Source organism: Megascapheus bottae, chromosome 3 (genome assembly GCF_031878675.1).
Source record: "Megascapheus bottae isolate mThoBot1 chromosome 3, mThoBot2.hap1, whole genome shotgun sequence".
Lineage (NCBI taxonomy): Eukaryota > Metazoa > Chordata > Mammalia > Rodentia > Geomyidae > Megascapheus > Megascapheus bottae.
This window is the reverse complement of record NC_143511.1, coordinates 10843511-10863745: the sequence shown is the minus strand read 5'-3', so window position 1 is coordinate 10863745 and position 20235 is coordinate 10843511. Positions and strand designations below refer to the sequence as shown.

The 20235-nt window shown below is 37.9% G+C and overlaps 1 pseudogene; it reads right to left on the bottom strand.

The window, feature by feature from the left end:
• Window positions 1-13514: 13514 nt before the first annotated feature.
• LOC150064930 (26S proteasome regulatory subunit 4 pseudogene) lies at window positions 13515-14671 on the bottom strand (annotated as a pseudogene).
• Between the last annotated feature and the right edge of the window lie 5564 nt (window positions 14672-20235).

The window sequence follows — 20235 nt, the reverse complement described above, 5'->3', positions numbered from 1 at the left end:
ATCACATCAAAAGTAGCAAGGACAACAATCACATGATCATCTAAATAGATGTAGACAAGGCATTTAACAAGATCCAACACCCCTTGATGCAAAAAGTTCTGGAGAAAGTAGGAATCATGGAACATTCCTCAATATAATCTTACACGACCACCCTACAAACTAGCATAAAAGTAAATGGAGAAAAGGTAAAGCCATTTCCTCTGAAATCAGGAATGATACAAGGATGCCCACTTTCTCCACTCCTGTTCAATACAGTATTAGAATTCCTAGCCAGAGCAATAAGGCAAGAGCCAAACATAAAGGAAGTTGAAATAGGAAAGGAGGAAGTGAAACTTTCTCTCTTTGCAGATGACAGGATTCTTTTTTTCCATACATCTTTTATTGTAATTGATAGAAGGGTTACATTATATTTATCAGATAAAAAGTGCATTACTTCATCTTGATTTCCTCCCTTCCCTATCCAATTTCAAATGACCAGTTAAGTATATATAAAATATATCAGACAACAAGGTGAAATATTGTAATAATATGAGATAATCAAGGGACAGCAAAAGAGATGAGACATAACATGGCACATTAAGGACAACAATCACTCATTATATGGCTTTTGTTTCTACATCCTGGAGGTGCTTACTAGATTTTGTTCTATTGTAAATCTCTGCTAGGAGAGCCCAAGGTTTCTACTGATTATGACAAATGAGGGAAACCATTGAGCATATGTTCCTTTGAGTCTGGCTTACTTCACTTAATATGATTTTTTCTAAGTCTTTCCATTACCTTACAAGTGGGACAATGTCATTATTTCTGACCTCAGCATAGAATTCCATTGTGTATAAACACCACATCATCTTGTTGATCCACTCATCAACTGAGGGACATCTGGTTTGGTTCCATATCTTTGCTATGGTAAATAGTGCTGCGATGAACATTGTTGGGTTCGTGGATTTAGTATGTCCTTGTTTCTGGACAATTGGGTAAATGCCAAGTGGTGGAATTGCTGGATCATGGGGAGATCTATGTTTAGTCTTTTGAGGAGCTGCCAAACTGCTTTCCATAGTGGTTGAACAAGTTTGCACTCCCAATAACAGTGTAGTAGTGATCCCTCCTGGCCACATCCCCTCCAGCATCGGTTGTTATTAGATTTCTTGATCCTGGCCATTGTAACTAGAGTGAGGTAGAATTTTAGAATTGTTTTCATTTGCATTTCTTTTATGACCGGAGATATTGAGCATTTCTTCATGTGTCTATAGGCCATTGTTATTTCTTCTTCAGAGAAGACTCTCTGTAAGTCTTTGGCCCATCTTTTAATGGGATGGTTGTTAATTTGGAGATTAGTTTTGGAGTCATTCAATTTTTTGAGCTGCTGATATACTTTAGATTTGAGGCCCTCAAAATACAAAACAAAACAAAGCAAAATTAAACCAAATCATAGACAAGAATGCAAATACCACAGCAGAAATTACCAAGGTACAGAACATCATAATGGAATACATTTCTACCTTTATGCCAACAAATTTGAGGATCTAGAAGAGATGAATGAATTTCTAGCCAATATTAGCATACCAAAGCTGAACCAAGAAGACCTAGTCCAAATAAACAGACCTATGTCAAGTCCCGAAATAGAAATGGCAATAAGAGACCTCCCATCCAAGAAAAGCCCAGGGCCAGATGAATTCACAGCTGAATTCTATGAGGCCATCAGAACAGAGCTCACACCAATACTCCTCTAGCTCTTCAATGAAATTGAAAGTGAACACTCTTCTGCCAAACTCATTGTACAAAGCCACCCTAACCCTCATCCCAAAACCAGATAGGGACTCATCAAAGAAAGACTCATCTCTTTGATGAATATTGATGCAAAACTGCTCAACAAATTACTGGCCAACCATCTTCAGCAACTCCTCAAAAAAATTATACACTATGAAAAAAAATTATACACCAGGCTCAAACAGGATTCAGCACAGGGGTGCAAAGCTGGTTCAGTAGACACAAGTAAATTCCTATAATTCAACACATCAACAGGAGCAAGGGCAAGAATTCCATGATTGTCTCAACAGATGCAGAAAAGGCATTTGACAAGATCCAACACCCCTTTATGCTAGAAGCTCTGGAGAAACTAGGAATCCATGGAACATTCCTCAGTATAATAAAGGCTGTGTATGACAAACCCACAGCTAGCATTATACTTAGTGGTGAAAAGCTAAAGCCATTTCCACTAAATTCAGGAATGAGACAAGGATGCCCACTCTCTCCACTTCTCTTTAACATAGTATAGAATTCCTAGCCAGAGCAATAAGAAAAGAAGCAATTAGAAAGGGGATCCAAACAGGGAAAGAGGAAGTGAAACTTTCCCTCTTTGCAAATGACATGATTCTTTATTTAAAGAAATCTATAGATTCTACTTGCAAGTTGCTTGAGCTGATTTGACACTTTGGCAAGGTAGCATGGTATAAAATTAACCCTCAAAAATTAACAGCCTTCCTGTATACCAGCAAAGAGGGGATTGGGGCAGCAATCAGGAAAGCAACTCCGTTTGCAATAGCCTCAAGGAAAATAAAATACATAGGAATTAATTAACTAAGAATGTAAAGGACATTTATGATGGAAACTTTAAAAACCTGAATAATGAAATTTAAGCAGATCTGAAGAAATGGATAAACTTCCCATGCTCCTGAATTGGAAGAATTCACAACATGAAAATGGCAATCCTGCCAAGGGCTATGTACAAATTCAATGCAATAATCATCAATAGCCCAATGTCATTCTTTAATGAAATTGAAGAAGAAATCCACAATATCATATGGAATAATAAAAGACCCTATATAGCAGAAAGAGCAACTCTGAAGGAATATCAATATCAAATTTCAGACTCTATTACAAAGTTACAGTAATCAAAACAACTTGGTACAGGCACAAGAACAGGGCAGAGGACCAAAGGAATCAAATTGAAGGCCCAAAACTCAATGCACAAACCTATGACCACTTAATCTTTGATAAGGGAGCCCAAAAAATAGAATGGAAGAAAGACAGCCTCTTCAACAAGTGATGCTGGCAGAACTGGTTAAGCACCTCCAGAAAATTAAAGTTGGTACCTTCTATGTCACCCTACACTAGGATTAGTTCCAAATGGATCTTAAAAACTTTACAAGAAGGAATGGGAGATACACTAAGTCCCCCTGGCACAGGTCGAAACTTTCTTAATAAAGACCAAACAAGCACAAAAAATTAAATATAGCTAGGACAGAGTGGAATGCATTAAATTGTAGAGCTTCTGTAGGTCAAAGGACATAGGTAGCAGGTTAAATAGAAAGCTCACAGAGTAAGAGAAGATCTTCACTTATCATACAACAGACAAAGGCCTCATATCTAAAATATAACTACAGCTAAAAAAAAAGAATCATTCCAAAATTAAGCTCCAAAGAAATAACCATCCTATAAAAAGATTGGCCAAGACTTAGAGTCTTCTCTGAAGTAGAAATAAGAATGGCCTATAGACACATGAAGAAATGCTCAACCTCTCTAACCATAAAAGAAATGCAAATCAAAACAACTTTGAGATTCCACCACACTCCAGTTAGAATGGCCATGATCAAGAAATGCAATAACTACAGATGCTGGCTGGGATGTGGCCAGAAGGGATCATTACTACACTGTTGGTGGGAGTGCAAACTCGTTCAACCACTATGGAAAGCAGTGTGGCAGTTCCTCAAAAGGCTAAACCTAGATCACCCCATGACCCAGCAATTCCACGACTTGGCATATATCTAATAGTACAGAAACAAGGACATACTAAAGCCACTAGCACAACAATGTACACTGCCATAATATTTACCATAGCAAAGGTATGCAACCAACCCATATGCTCTTCAGTAGAGATTGAAACACCAAGATGTGGTATTTATACACAATGGAATTCTATGCCGCCATCAGAAAGAACGACATTACACGATTTGTAAGGAAATGCAAAAACTTGGAAAAAATCATATTAAGTGAAGTACTGAAAGAAACATAGGCTCAATGGATTCCCATTTGTAATAATTAGTACACATCTAGGATGCCCCCAGCTGAGGAACACAGTAGCTCAAATCCTACACACATAATGCCATATAGGATGAGGCCAAATTAATGGACTACCAGGACATGGAAACAAGAGCTTAATTATAAGTGACTGTTATTGTAATATATTATGTTCTTCTCTCTACTCTTGTGTTGCCCTTTGGTTAATCTCATATTGTTACAGTATCCCACTTTGTTACCTGGTATATTATCTAGATATTTACTTGTGTATTTGATATAGGAGGGGAAAAATCAGGGGAGGGGTTGGGCAGAGGGAAATGGGGACAAAAACATGAGATGGGATATAGATGTGTGAGAAGTTTGGCACCTTCTATCTGGCAAATATAACTGTAACCCCTCTATACATTAAATTTTGAAAAATAAAGTAGATAATCAGCTGAGCAAGAGGTATACGCTATGGAACCAGAGAATCTCCAAAATGGGTTGTTAAGAAACAACACAAATAGCAAGACAATACATTAACCTTTCCTAAAGCAGGACAAAGAGGGAGGTATGGTGGCCATTTCTGCCATTCAGCACACAGAGGCAAGGGCAGGAAGATAACAAGCTTGAGACTATATAGGGAAATCCTGACTCAATCAAAACCAAACAAATGCTCACAAAACACAAAGCCAGCCATAGTGGCTGTATTACTAGCTATTCAGATATAGACAATGGGGAGGTTTGTCAATCAAGGCAAGCCCAAATCTATACAAGAATTCTTCTCAAGTAAAAAGTAGAGCATCACAGTATGTATCCACGAACCCAAGTGTGTGAAAAAGTTAACGAGGGTCACAGTCTAGTCCTTTCTGTATTCAGGATGAAAAGTGAGAACCAATGTGAATAATGACTAAAGCAAACAGGTATGAGGAATGTAAATGGCTCCAGTAGTAAAGGGCCCCAGGACGTGTGAGGCCTTGGGTTCCGACCATATTAATGCCAAGAAACAATACAAAATCACCCCACACTCCCAAGAATCAAAAGGCAGTGTGGTAGGACACAGTACTTGGAAAGACATTTCTAAAAACGAAACCTTAAAGTGGCCAACAGATTTATGAAACAATTCTCAATGTCACTAGGTAACAGGGAAGAGCATCTTAAAAGCCCAAGGTGAGAATGCATTTGTTAACTAGCTTCATTCAGCATTCCACATTGTATATAAATAGGAAAGTATTACATTTACATGATACATAAGTGCAGCATTGTCAGCTGAAGAAGAAAAAGGCATCGCTGCAAATGAGATACAAATGCAATACCATCCTGAAGTTGAACACTGTTTGGGGGAGGCAGGTATACATGGGTAAACCAAAATGGAAGAAACCCATATAATCAGCAATTAAGGGAAGTAGCTCATTGTCCTCCCTTCTTTACATTAGTTTTTCCTTTGTTCTTCCCTCCCCTTCTCTATTTTCCTTTTAGTATTCTTTGCTTCTTTCATCCTTTAAACACAATATTAATATGTTAGCAATGCTGAATCTATCTGAGGAGTAGCAGTAGGTATCTTCCTACTGCCCGTCAATATTTATTCTCAACTATCTTTTTACAAAGGAGACAGAAAGGAAAGCATCATTACCTTTTCCACCTTTGCAGTGAATTATGATGATGTTGTGAGGATCCTTGGATAACCAGGCAATGACTTCTTTAGAGAAGGAAACCATCTCTCTGGTTTAACAAAAATTTTTAGTTAATTAAAATTCATTCCCAAATTCCAAGCCCAGTGAATTTAGTGCTTTTCTGAACATCAGTGTGGCATCAGACTTACTCAAGTGTGGGGACATTGTGATCATCTATCATTATTCTATGCACACGGTGATGAAAATACTTGGGGTCATAAGACCGTTCGCCTGAAAGAAATGAGATATGTGTCAGAGCTGTATGCCTACTGACATGAAAGTTAGGAACGAAGTTTAAAATTTCTCTTAGGAATTCTTATCTCCTTTCCATTGTTCTAAAAGGATTTTTAACATCACCAGCACAAAGGTCCTGAGAGGAACACAGGCAGACCAGTGGACCAAAGAGCCAAAGAGACATGAAGGACGTTAGGGACAGATTCTTGTCCTTAAAGACTTTTTCATCCCAAGTAATCTAAAATCAGCTCATGCTTTATATTCCTTACCTTTAACCTTCTAACAGAGTGATTATTCGATCTTCTAGACTGCATATCCTATCATCCTGCATTCTGCTTATTCTATCTTCTAGACTGTTTAGTCTATCATACTACATAGGTACCACTAAGCAGAGGTTAATGGTGCTGTCTAAATGCTCAGTCCCTGAAAATATCATTAAATGTTTATTCTGACAATAAAATGCAATAAAAATGTACATAAAAATCATGATTGGGAAATCAGGGGACAGTGAAAAGAGGACAAAAACATGAGAAGGAGTATCACGGTTTGAGAAGTAATGTAACCATTACCTAAAAAAATCTAACTGTAACCCCTCTATACATTAACCCTACATAAAGTACAAAAAAAACCCACACCACCATAAAAAAATCTAGACAGGTGTTAATGTCTAGACAGGAGAAAAACTGAAGACAGACACAGCAGAGAAACTGGGGGCACATTCTTCTCTTTCTTCTGTTTTCTTTTGTCGTTTCTCATCACGTGCCTTGTTCTCATCACCAACCCTTTCTGGTGGATCATAGAACATACTTGCTGAATTGTCTGTGATACAATCTGGCATTAAAGGCAGGAAGAGTTGATTGAGCATAAGAGCACGAGCAGATCTTTCCTGAGCACTTCCTCTGTATGTCTGCCTCTTCGGTCTCACTGGCCCATCTCTTTCTTAGGGAATGTTGTGCTGCCAAGCTCACATAGCACCAGTGCATTACAGAGATTTCTGATCTGACTTCTTACTACGTAATATTTACAATTAAATGAAAGATACCCAAGGTGACTTTCTTACATATCTACAGTAGCAAATATATTAAAGTGATATACATACTACAAAGGTTGTATACAAAATAATGCTCAGGATGTCTGGTGTTGAAGAAACGAGCCACTTTCTAAAAAAGATAAACACATTCATAAACTATATTGTTGAAGGCGGCTCCTTTGTACAACTACTTAAAGATACTAGTAAAACATGCTGTCTACTTTTGAAAACGCTTTTGTCACAGCTTTAATCATCTGATTTTCTTCTTCTTCAAGTCTGCAAAATGCTTCTTTTGACCTAAGAGTATACACTAGCTCCCCCCTTGTTCTGAAGGACAAAGCAGCCAAGCATTCATGCCTTCTAATTCTTGTCTATCTCCAGATAGACCCTCATATTAAACAGGAAGGTGCTGGAGGCATTAAGGTAGGCATGTTAAATCTGTCCAAGTCTCAGTCTGAATGACCTGCCCTTAGCCTTTGTCTCTGGAGGCCTGGCCAGTGTTTATAGTTCTGGATTTTTCTCTTCAAGATGACAAGAAAAGGCATTGTGTTTGGAAAGCAGTCTGCCTTTTGCAGTTTTATAAATCCTGTTCTTCCTGGATCCCTAGATATCTATGAAGTGACTGCAAGACAGCATGGCTAAGATCAAGAACACATTGTATTTTCCAGCAAAAGTAGCTTTTTCTTGACTTAGGGGCAAAGGGACATGGCCTGACTGCATACAGAAGTGGCCAGACTTGTTGATGCTTCCTCACTGTGTTTGTTTCTCCAGTACCTGTGGCTGTGTCCCACGCATCTGCACTCTGACCCTTTTCTTTCTATATTCAGTGTTGTTCAAAATTCAATGCTGAAACCTTCTTCCCTTTGAAGGACAAGCAGGAGCATATGACCTGCTTAGCCTCCTCAGGAATTAAGTTTGTTCAGTGTTATGTTTATGATGTACAGATCAACACAAAGTACAATGTTTACCCTCATTGTTTTCAAACTCAAATATTTAAAGTCATATGAGCTATAAAATGTCCACTCAAAAACTTCCAGCTGCCAAATTTACATCTCTTCCTCCAGCTTTATTTTGTCATAGTTGCATGTTTTCCTTTCTAAAAAATGGATTTGCAGAATATAATGCATTTCATGACACTTTGGAGCAGTATATAACACTATACTTTCTGTGCATGCATTTTCCAAAGATCCATAAATATTAATCCTATTTTTAAAAGAACAACCAGGGCACAAAACTAGAATTTCTTTTGCTGGTAGAAACTCAGTTACAAAAGACCTACCATATGTTTCTACTATGAGAAACTCAAGAAACATTAAAACTGATCTATGGCAATCAAAAATCAAAAGAACACTTTCAGTGTTTGAAAAGTGATTATAAATGCCAGAACATTGTCAACAATTTGATAATGGTGTTCATTGCATGCCCTCATACATAATTGTGTTAATAGACAAATGTAAGATGAGGGCAATGTGGAGTCTGCATCAGTAAAGGTTTATTTATATAAGCATGCATTACATAATGATAGTTTTTCAGTTAAACACCAATTGTTTTTTTTTTGTTGTTGTTGTTTTTTGCCAGTCCTGGAATTGAGCTCAGGACCTAAGCACTGTCCTAGGACTTTCTCAAGGCTAGAGCTCTACCACTTCAGCCTCAGCAACACTTCCGGCTTTTTTCTAGGTATGTGGTACCGTATTGTTCTTTATTGATACATACGGAAGAATAAATATCATGCATATTACTAAATATCACATGAAATTTTGAGACACACACATGTATATGCGTATACACATACAAAAACACATACATACATGTACATAAATCAGGTTAAATACAACTATTATGTCAAGCATTAGATAACATCATAGTGAAACTTTAAAATCCTTTCTTCTTTAATAATATATAACACAATGCTGTTGTGTGTAATCAATCTACTGTGCAACAGCTCAGCGAAAAGTTGCCTCTTATGTCATTATAATCTCTTGCTCATTGATCAACCTTTGTCCAAACCTTCCTCCTTCTGATTCTCCCAAGTTTCTGATATTCACTAGTCTAGGCTCATCTTCATTGAGATCAATGCTTTTTTATTTCACATATTCCATACTTGCCATTTGGCTTATTTGATTAACCTATAACTTCTCCTTTTGTGTTATTGACAAAGACAGTTGTTTGCAGGAGTAAACAATGCACTATCATGTAGAGGTGCCACAACATTCACCTTGGAATGGAAACTTAAGAGGTGGATTTCATCTCTTGGCTATTCACTGCTGAGCAGTGAGCTTTTAACCAGGGGTACATATGTCTCTGCCACATAATGATCTCTTTAAGTCGCATCAACACCCACTCGAGGTATGATTAGATCCCAGGATCATTGAAGTGAGATTTGTTTGAGAATCTTCACACTGTTTTCTTGAATGTCTATGCTAATTGATATCCCCATCAATAGCTTGCCATGGGCCATCTTTCTCCACAGTTTACTAGCATGTGTTACCTCTTAACTATTCAATAATTGTCATGCTTGTGGAATGTTGCAGTGCTATCACATTGTGGTTTCCACCTGCATTTTTCTGATGATGAGTGAGGTTCTACATTTTCTCTTACACTATTTTTTTTACCAATCCTGGGGCTTGAATTCAGTGCCAGGTACTCTCCTTGGATTTTCTCAAGGCTAGGGCTCTACCACTTGTGCTACAGCACCACTTCTGGCTTTTTCTGTGAATGTAATACCAAGGAATGGAACCCAGGGCTTCATGCATACTAGGAAAGCACTCTCCTACTAGGACTTGCTTGCTTGTCTCATAAGAGTTTGGATAACTGATGCCCAGCTTACACAACAGTACTCTTATGTGATAAAGCTGCTGAGAATTCCAGGAACTTACTTCAAGTACATTCATTGATGTTCACACACTGAGTGATCACCCATCAGAGTATTTCCTGTCATTGACCACTGAATGTAAATACATTATATATGAACCCATACACAGATCTCCAATTATATTTCATTAAGGAAAAACAGTAGGAATTACTACAGGAATTCACTGTATGTGAATACATACGTACATATATCCCTAACCCAAAATTTTATGTACTTTCTTAGTAAGGAGCTTCAAGGGGCTTAAAATTAAGTTAGTCACTTACAGAGCCAAAAGTGGGATTTCCCTTATTTAATTATCAGGGAATCTATGTGAAAGAACATATATATTTTTAGACATGGCTTTCTTCTCTCTGAAAGACTACATATGGGGACACAATTCCTCTCCTCCTGTGATGGAGCCTATTTTCTGATCCTTGAATCCAGACTGCTTTTGTAATTCATTTTTGTCTTAGCTAATGAATTCAAGGCCACTCACACTCACTTGAAGACTTAGTCTTAATGGAATTACACTCATTTGCTTGCTGTTCCTAAGGCCATCTCAATGGTCCCCAAGATCTAGCTGCCTGGGAGAAGAGACATAATAACAGAGAGGCAATCAGAAAAGCCAATTCAGATTAGCTAGTCCTCAGAGGAGCGGCAACTGATCAGAGATGCCCAGATCAGCCCAGTGAAGTAGCCAGTCCTGTACCTAATCATTGGAACCACTCCATTAAGCCCCATCCAAATGTTCAAACCACTCTATCTTGAGATAAATAAATGGGTGCTCTTACTAATCAGTAGGACCTCCAGGGCTTCGCATAAACAAAAGCAAGTTGATACCATGCTTTTATGATTTTTCACCAGAAAGAATAAAATGGTAGAACACTGCTTTGCCTGGTTCAACACTAAGCTCTTGAGTCTATAGAGTTCACTCTGTGCTGCACAAATATGCTTACCTGCATTGGATTCCTATAGAACGTATGTATCCCAGAGGATGGAAATGACATGGCGACAAGACGGTCTGGAAAGCAAAAGAATCCCTATTAGGAAAGTCAGTACAGATGGGAACAACAATAATAACAAAATTATTTGTACATCTATCCAGGTTCTTTTCTCAGAGTACAAGAAGAGTTGATATGATAGTGACATAACCAAGATGATGCATTAAGATGAAGCAATAGAGGTCTAAGGAGGTGATTTTGTGGCAGAGCGTTTGACTTGCATGCAAAAACACTCTGAGTTGGATTCCTCAGGACAACATAAACAGAAAACACCAGAAGTGGCAGTGTGGCTCTACTGGTAAAGTGCTAGCCTTGAGCAAAAGAAGCTCAAGGACAGTTATCAAGTTCTGAGTTCAAGCCCCAGGACTGACAATACAATACAAAAGTAAATAAATAAGCTATGCAATATCATAATATCCTTAGGCTCAACAGGAACTTAGTGTTTGAAGCCCTCTTCCCTTAGCAAACCTGACCTCATGGATAATGAACTTGTTCTCTGGGATTTTAGAAGATTAAGGTCTCTTTCTCTTGGATGCTTAGATAGCTAACAAAACTGAATAAATAATAAGTGAAATTTTAATGGAGCCACTTGAAATTGCATCGTATTTACTGTCTAACCACCAGGGAGTCTTGGTTTGAAATGAATGAGATTACCTGTGCCCAGATGTAATCTACCAATCCATTACCATAACACAGTAGCCTATGAAATCATTGAGAAAAATACTTTGAGAGTATGGAAAGGAAGGAAGGAAAGAAGAAAGAAGAGAAGGTAAGCGAGACCGAGAAAGGAAGAAAGAAGAGAAACAAAAAAGAAGAGAGAGAAAGCAAAAAAGCTAGGCATTTTTGGCTCAATCTTGGAAATCAGCTATTCAGGAGGCAAAGATCTGAGGAACATGGAAAGACTTCATCTCAATAAATGGCTTGGTACAATGGCATACAAGTAGAAGCCTGCAGCTCAGAAAAGGTGGGATAGAAAGCAAGAGCCTACCTTGAAAATAACAACTACATAAAAAGTGCTAGTGGTGTGGCAGAAGTAGGAGAGCCTCCCAAGCAAGCAAGAGACTGAGTTCTTTTCCCAGAACCACCAAAGAAGCCAACGTAGTAACAAATCAAAAACAAAAAGCATAAACCAATGTGCCTTAGATAAAAAACATTGTGGTTTGGGAAAATCAAAGGGAATATTCTTACTTCAAAGGAAAATGTGGATTAAACATAAGTCAATCACATGACAAGTTTCTCAAAAAACAGTACTATAATTAAGAGAAGTCAACCAACAGTTAAGTTTCACAAACCAGTGATGTAAGTTAAATCTAGGTCAAATCCATCCTTGGCATATCGTCTCTTATTGCCAGACACCTGGGAGGAACAAAAAATGATGAAGCTGTAAAACAGAAGTCAACCACAAAGAATTTGATATTGCTACCTAATACTTTTACCAGGATGGGAAGCAAACATGTCCTGCCCACTTACCAGTCTTCTGATTAATTTTTCTAGATGTCTTTTCTGAGTTGCAAGGTGAAAGATCCTCATAAGTGTTATCAGCCTCAGAAGCCGAAAGAATACAATCATTCTAAAAATTTATAGATACACATTTTTAGTTCAGAAAGAGAAGAGTTCATCAATACATACGTTTAAATCTGTGTACATATGTTACATCGCTCTGCACCACCCCCATGGCCTCCACGTTCTGCTCTAGTGCTCTAACAGTCAGCTATACCCCTCATCCCAGAGGACAATGGGTAACATATGGACATACTTGGTGGTCACAACCAAATGGATGCAGGTGCTAATCACACCTAGGACTGCTGCTAAACACTCTACAATAAATATGAATCTAGGAAGAATGATAGGATGTTTTTGTCCTCTCTTCCCTATCCAAGTAATAACTATCTTCTCAAAATATCAGTAATGCTAAGATTGAGAAATTATTGTCTGGACAAACAGTAACGAGTTCATTCAGATTTATAGACTATTTAATTTTCATCTTCCCCCCAAATGAACTTTGATTGTTTGTTACATTGGTGTTATTCCTTTTAGTAACAGAGGCTCCCTACAGCTAGTGCATGCATATCAGGCAGGGAACAGGTTGCAATACTTCCCAACCATACTGGCTGGTGTTTCTCCTCCATTCAGAAACACAAAGGTGTGCTGATGTCCAACAAGATTCATTTGGCAGAACTGCTTCAACCATGGTTTACAGATCCCAGAGTTTTCAATTCAGTGGTCTAGGGTGGAGGCTGATGTGTTCTTTCTTTCTTTCTTTCTTTCTTTCTTTCTTTCTTTCTTTCTTTCTTTCTTTCATCTTTTCTTTCTCTCTTTCCTTCTTTCTTTCTTTCCTTCTTTCTTTCCTTCCTTCTTTCTTTCTTTCTTTCTTTCTTTCTTTCTTTCTTTCTTTCTTTCTTCTTTTCTTCCTTCCTTCCTTTCTGTCCATCCTTCCTTCCATTCTTCCTTCCTTCCTTCCTTCCTTCCTTCCTTCCTTCCTTCTTTCCTTCCTCATTTCTTTCTTTCTATCTTTCTTTCTGAAAAACGCACTTTATTGGGAAGCAGAGTGCTGCACAGCATAGACAACAGAGATTGCCAGATGTGAGACCTACAAGCCACATTTGCTAAGACAAAGGGGAATTTTTAGTAAAATCATCTGACCCATGGTTTCCACTGGGCAGGCACTAATGGCTTCCCAGTGGAGAGCCAGGAAAACTCCCATCACTTTCCTGAGGCAGTTGTGGTTCCTAGAGATAGAGCCCCTCAGGTGTGCCTTGTTGTTTTGAATAAACAAGGTTTTCTTTAGATTTTTTGAAGTCTACATTTGTTACTTTCATTCTGCGTTCCCTCAAGGCCATCAGCCCAGCTTCCGTACAGATTGCCTTATTGTTGGCCCCAGAGAGATCATCTTTGCCCTGATCAAGTCATCTAGAGTCACGTTGTCTGCCAGGACAGTCATGCTTTTATGAATGTGGAAGGTGAGCTTATTTTTTTTCTCATCTGGCAGGGGGAACTCAATCTTTCTGTCAATGAAGCCTGGTCTGATAAGTGCTGGATCCAAAGTTTCTATCTGGTTTGGGGCCATGATCACTTTCACATCCCCCCTTGAATCAAAACGATTCAAGTGGCTTAACAGCACCAACATGGTTCTCTGAACTTCTCTCTCACCTCCAGAGTCCAAATCTTACATTCCGGTGCCAATGACATCAATTTAAACAATAAACACAATGGATAGTTCGTGTTCTTCTGCAACTCGAAACAATTCCCATACAAGTAGGGGCCCGTTGCCTAGGTGCTTTTGAATAAGTTGTGAGCCCACCACTCTCAAGAAAGTGGCCAATGTTTCATTTCCTACTGCTTTAGCCAACAGTTTTACCTGTGCCAGGTGGCCTATAGAGAATGTTGGGTGTTTTATACCAATCTCTTCATAATATTCAGGATGAGTGAGCGGCAATTCCTCAGATTCCTTAATATACTGGATTTGGTTGTCTAAGCCACCCATATCTGCATATGTCTCCTGGGGAGCCTCTCCACCTTCATCACTGTGACCAGCGGGACCGTGTCATCCATTAGCATCCCTATCACCGCATACACTTTGTGGTTGAGCAGGACTGAGCAGCCTGGTTCCAGCAGGTTCTTGTCCAGGATGGAAAGGATGATGACACAGTGCTCAGAGCCCACAGATGTGGACACCATGGCACAAATGTCATCAGTGATCCTCTTCCAAGGTGCCTACCGACATCAGGGTCCCCCCCCCCAGGTCATCCACCTTCCATCTTTCCTCCTATTGCTTTGCTTCAAATAGCTTCATTTGTTCCTGATTTCTAAGAAATTCTTCTTCCATGAGAAGATAATCTTTAATTATCTCTAACTTCAGTTATTTCAAGCGACACTGAGTGTAAGGTGTCACCAGTGGCAGTTTGCTGGCAGCATCTGGTCACTTCGTTTTCTTCTTCTATTTCTCCACTCTAGTTGGTACAGGTGCTTCATATTTCCTTTTCTTGTCCTTATCATCCTTCTTGCTACCTCTGGCCATGACCATGACTCTGACTCTGATCCATCTTGATTCAGCTGCTGTAGCTGCTACCTCAAGTGTTGTCTTGCTACCAAGGTCTCAAGTGGTGTTGAGGTTGCCCATTGAAGGACCATATTGATTGAGGTTATTTTCAAGATCCAAACCCTAGCCAAAGCAATATTTACTTGGGGATCACACTGGACCTCTCAGAAACTTTGGTAAAGAAAGAATCTATTTCGTTGACTTCTAATGAATATAGCTAAAAGCCTCCTAACATTAGCCCTCCAGTGTACATTGGTATTTTTCTATCTCATTTAGGGAAAGGGAGATAGAGACAGAGGCAGACACAGACACAGATACAGACAGACAGCCACACCCATACACATATTACTTAGTAATCCGTTACTGCTTTAACTGTGCCTTAACATTCTTCATTTTACCAAACTGCCATTGCAAAAATCCATTATCTGGGTTGCCATATACGTGATTTCCTGGTTTCCATCGGCTATTTTTTAGAGAAGTATAACTAGAGCCACTGAAACTTCATACATGTTCAAGTCAATACACTTGCAATATTAGGAAAAGCAGATTAGTAGATCATCAAGGGGGGATTTCAAAATGATGTTCCAGTTCCTATATCCAATGGAAGTACTTTAGTGAAGACACCTTTAACTGGCCTTAAATGTTGCCTTTTTTTAGATCTCAAGGGTATGAAAATGCATCATTTTCCCTTCATTTGTTCTTCCATTTTTGTGTTACAGTCCCTTGAAATCAGGTCCTTACACTTGCTTAGTAGGCCTCTACCACTCAATCCATGTCATCATCCCTAATATTTTATTTTCAAAAAATGTATCAGGTTCAGAACTTAAACAGAAATCAGTTCAATATACACAATTTAAGACAATAATAAGTACAAATTAAAGAACAAATGAAAGAAAAGTGTGACAGTTAAGTCATGGGTTTCCTACCTTTGGATATCTTTAAAAAATGTAGCATTAAAGAATATGTATGTGATGTCCATAAATAAAATAATGATAGTGATGGCAGCATCTGTAATATTGAGGAAATCTGAAAAATAATGCTTTTTCCTGTAAGAGAAAGTAAAAAAATGGTTATCTTCTTTATGAGGATAGAGGAAAATCTTTAGAGCAAAAAGTACTTGACTCAACTTCATTAAAATTGTTATTGTAATAGATTCTATGAAATGGATGGACTGGATTTGGGAAAGAGAAAACATAATACTGGTGGAAGGTATTCAAGTAGTAAATTTGTATTATTACATACTTGCATACCTGATGACAATCAAAGCTTAATGAATAAGCCATCTACCCCAGCCATTGGACAAGAGGTACGCACTGCCTTCTCCAATGGAGTTGGAAGAAGACAAGTGCAAGTGTACAGTTCTGTTGAGCAACAATTTCAGTACATCATACTATCCCCAGATCAATATGTGAGTATCATATGAGATGCGTAGGAACTGCGCTTCTGACCTCATAATCTGTCCTTGCACCCACAATGGAATCCCAAGGGGCTGCTGTGTCCTTAAAAGGACAAAGACAGACATCCATCTACCAGACTCCTTTCCACCACAGACTCCTGCAGAGGTGAGCACTAGTCCTCCAGGAAAAGCATCTTCACACTCTGAGGCAGTCTGTCAGGATCAGACTAACCTGGCAGTGAATAACTCTGCTTAGCTCAAGAGAAAAAGGAGCACAAGTCCTCAGGAAAGAACATACACTGCCTTCTGAAATGACTTGGAGAAAGGGAGGCTAGGAAACCCAGTGCCTGACTCGCCAGCAGCCCATCCCCAAGGCTTGCCTCACCCATCCTACTTTTCAGAAAACCAGCAGGCAGGAAAGGGAAGCAATCTATTTCTTTCTTGCTACATCTCACTAATGAGATAAGCAATCTCCACATCACCTGCAGATGCTTTCATTGAAACTTTTCCTTTCAATGAACTCAGGACTATTTAGAGTGCAGTATCTAGTATTTCACATACTATCAAACGTTACTTGAAATTCCAGTCAGAATCAAAGTATTGATCTATAGACCTCAAGTATATACTTCTCCTTCTATTTTTTAACAGTCATGGGGCTTGAACTCTGGGACTGGGTACTGTCCCTGAGCTATTTAGCTCAAAGATACCATGCAACACTTGAGCCAGAGAAACACTTCTGGTTTTCTAGTAGTTAACTGGAGATAGGAATCTCACAGACTTTAGCACCTGGGCTGGCTTGGAACTGTGATTCACAGATCTCAGTTTCCTGAGTAGCTAGGATTACAGGCATGAGACACTGGGCCCAGATTCTTCTTCTTTTTTTTTCTCAAGTCCTGGAATGATGTAGCTTGAGACAAAAAAATATATGTGCCTATATTTATTTAAATATCCTCCCATACAGTGAAGCAAATGGCCCAAAATGAATGTCTTTATAATTAATAAATTCATACTTCTTTTTTCTTAGTCTAGTCATATGTCATTGTTAACCTTCAGAAATCTACTGGGTATTGTAAATTGGGGAACAAGAATGGTGGACTGCATCTTCGACCCCTAAAATAATATAAATGAACAGACCACATTCACTAAAGAGGAGTTTATTGTCAAAAGTAAATAACTCCTCATATTCATACAAATTTTTGTCACGTTTCTCATCTTTTTTCCTTGCATTTTTATTCTTCATCCCATGTGGCATAAAGTATTCTATACCTTTGTAAACTCCTGAGTTTTCTATAACTCTCTTCATTTTTTTTCACAATAGAAACATCTCATCCACCTCACCCTAATCCCAACTCTCCTGCTAAAGCTCAAGAAGACTCTGAATTCTTGGCAAAGCTTTAAATAATTAAATTAAGTTGGCAAGGTATTAGGCTAGTATAAAACATTTCAAAGCTAACCTTCATGTCACATTTGTTGGGGTACAAGAGTATCCTAGCACACTGGTTTTAGCAAGAGAAATTCTGAAACTCTTATAAAGATGGAGGTTAGGGTTTGCCATCCATTTACTAATCAATGCAGTAAGTTATAAATGTATGTGCTTCACTCTCTTCAGCTAAAGCAAATGTAGTTCTAAAGAAACAATCCCTTTTGTTAAATTCTACACTTAAATATTTTCTAAAGTTAACTGACTGATGAGAATTCTTCAATCTTCAATCTGTTATGGATCCACATGATAAAGGATTCAATTTAATCTTGCCTTAAGGATAGAGGCTGTTTGTTTAACTCTCTTTTCTCAAGTGGTAGAAATTAAAACTTCAATCTCAAAGCAAAACTAAATTAGCAGGAATACATCCCCAAATTCTGTCACTTATTCACCCTGATGGCTCCCTGAGCACATAGCCACTTGTCTTGTGAGTCCTCTTCTCATTCTCCCTTTGTATTGTATATTCACAAATGCCTGTAAAGGGACCAGAGATGCTGGCATCTCCTCCTCTGATAATGGATAATTGAGTTCAATATTATTTTATCGCCAGCCCCTGTGATTTCCAAATAGCCTTAACAGGTTGCACTGTGTAAAATCGTGCTAGGAAATGATCCTTTTGAAAATTAGCATGTTCAATCAAAATCCAGCCGGCTTTCCCTTTCAAAGCATCTGTAGTCATTTCAAATTCATGAACCACTTTAGCACTGTCTGAGACATCAATTGGCTTTTGAGCTATCAGTTCTTAGTATGTAGCAATGTGTTCTATTGAATGTTAGTAAAAGACAATCTCAGCTTTGATGGTGTATCAAAGTGTTTTGATTAAGCTTCCTCTCAGAATCACTCTCTTGGTATGCTTCAGGGTGAGAGCCCAGCTCAGAAAGTTCTGTACTTGTGATAGAAAGGAGATTTACCAGCTCCATAGTTAAAGCTATTGTTCTTTTCTCCTAAGAACAATTCTTACAATTAAGAGAGGACTGGAGGAGACAGGAGACAGAAGTCACATGTAGTTAATAGAATTTGTATATATTCCCAACAGATGAAAATTCCTTCCTTAAACAAAAATTCTTCAACCACAAATAGTTAAAAAATTAAATGTGGAGAATATTGATTATAGGCTGAGAGTTTGGTATAGTGGTAAGCGTGCCTGCCTGGCATGAACAAAGACCTGGGTTCGATTCCTTGGTACCACATACATAGAAAAAAATGGAAGTGGTACTGTGGCTCAAGTGTAGAGTGCTAGCCTTGAAGAAAGCCCAAGGACAGTACTCAGGCCCTGAGTACTGGCCAAAAACATATCGATTATATATCTTTTTCAATACCTTAAATTTATAAAGATTGTTTTCCTAGAAAAAGCGATCATCTATTATATATATATGCACATACACACATACATATATATGTATATATGTATGTATAATATATCAGAATTTCTCCCTAACTTCACCTGCCAGAATGATGTTCACTTAGTAGACATAACTTTGGAACCTGTATGATAGGGTTATCAATATTGTACAGAAATTAGTCCAAAGTTCTCAATTTTAGCTAAATGTATACATGTTTTGATAATAGGCCTTTATCATATCATAATTGTTTTTATGCGTTAATCATATTCATAACATTTTTATTATTTCCCTACATTAGATGTTTATTATTTACTGCTTGCCTTTTTCTCCTCCTATAAATTTTTATAAAAATCCAGGTATTAAAGAATGATGTTTCAATATTGTCAATGGAAGAGAATAAATATATGACTTTAACAGATGATATGTAACTCAAGTACTTTGCTTTATCCTTTGATCATTTAATAAGTGTGAATGCAACACCTATTTAAATTGAATGCTAAAAGGACATGAATGAAAATTTAAATTAGTTTGTCCTCAGTTTTCCAGTCTGGTGAAAGATATGAACTTTAAACAAGTAACCTATGATCACAATTGCAACAAAAAATCATTATTTATCCACCAAGAGATACTACATTGACTATGTGAAAACTGTGAGCATAAATGGGGTATGGAATTACTTGTTTCAAGGTGGCCTAATAAAATATGTCACTTACTTTATTAATGAGTGATGAAGAGAAGGTTGGAGCTGTATTTTAAATTTCCTTTTAATATTAATGATGTATACAAGATCAATATTATAATAATTAAGTCTAATTTAATCTCAAATAATACATATACATTATAGTGCAATTCAAGAAGCCCCACTTCTTGTTTTCTAGAAGTTAATTAGGGATACGAGTCTGAGGTTCTTTTTTGCTGAGCCTGGCTTTGAACCTTGATCCTTAGATCTCAGCCTCCTGAGTAGCTAGGATTACAGGTGTGAGCCAATTTGCCGTCCTCAAATAACCTTATTTTCAGTGAATACAATTACAGTTTTATTGACTGTAAACAAATGGAACCCTATATGGCATCAGTATAATTTCAATTGTGTTGTGTTCAGGATTATTTTATGTTCATAAAAAGAATGAAACATACTTTCTAATTTCTAATTTATATATTGTGGTGCTAAGCCACTGACAAAGTATATCACACT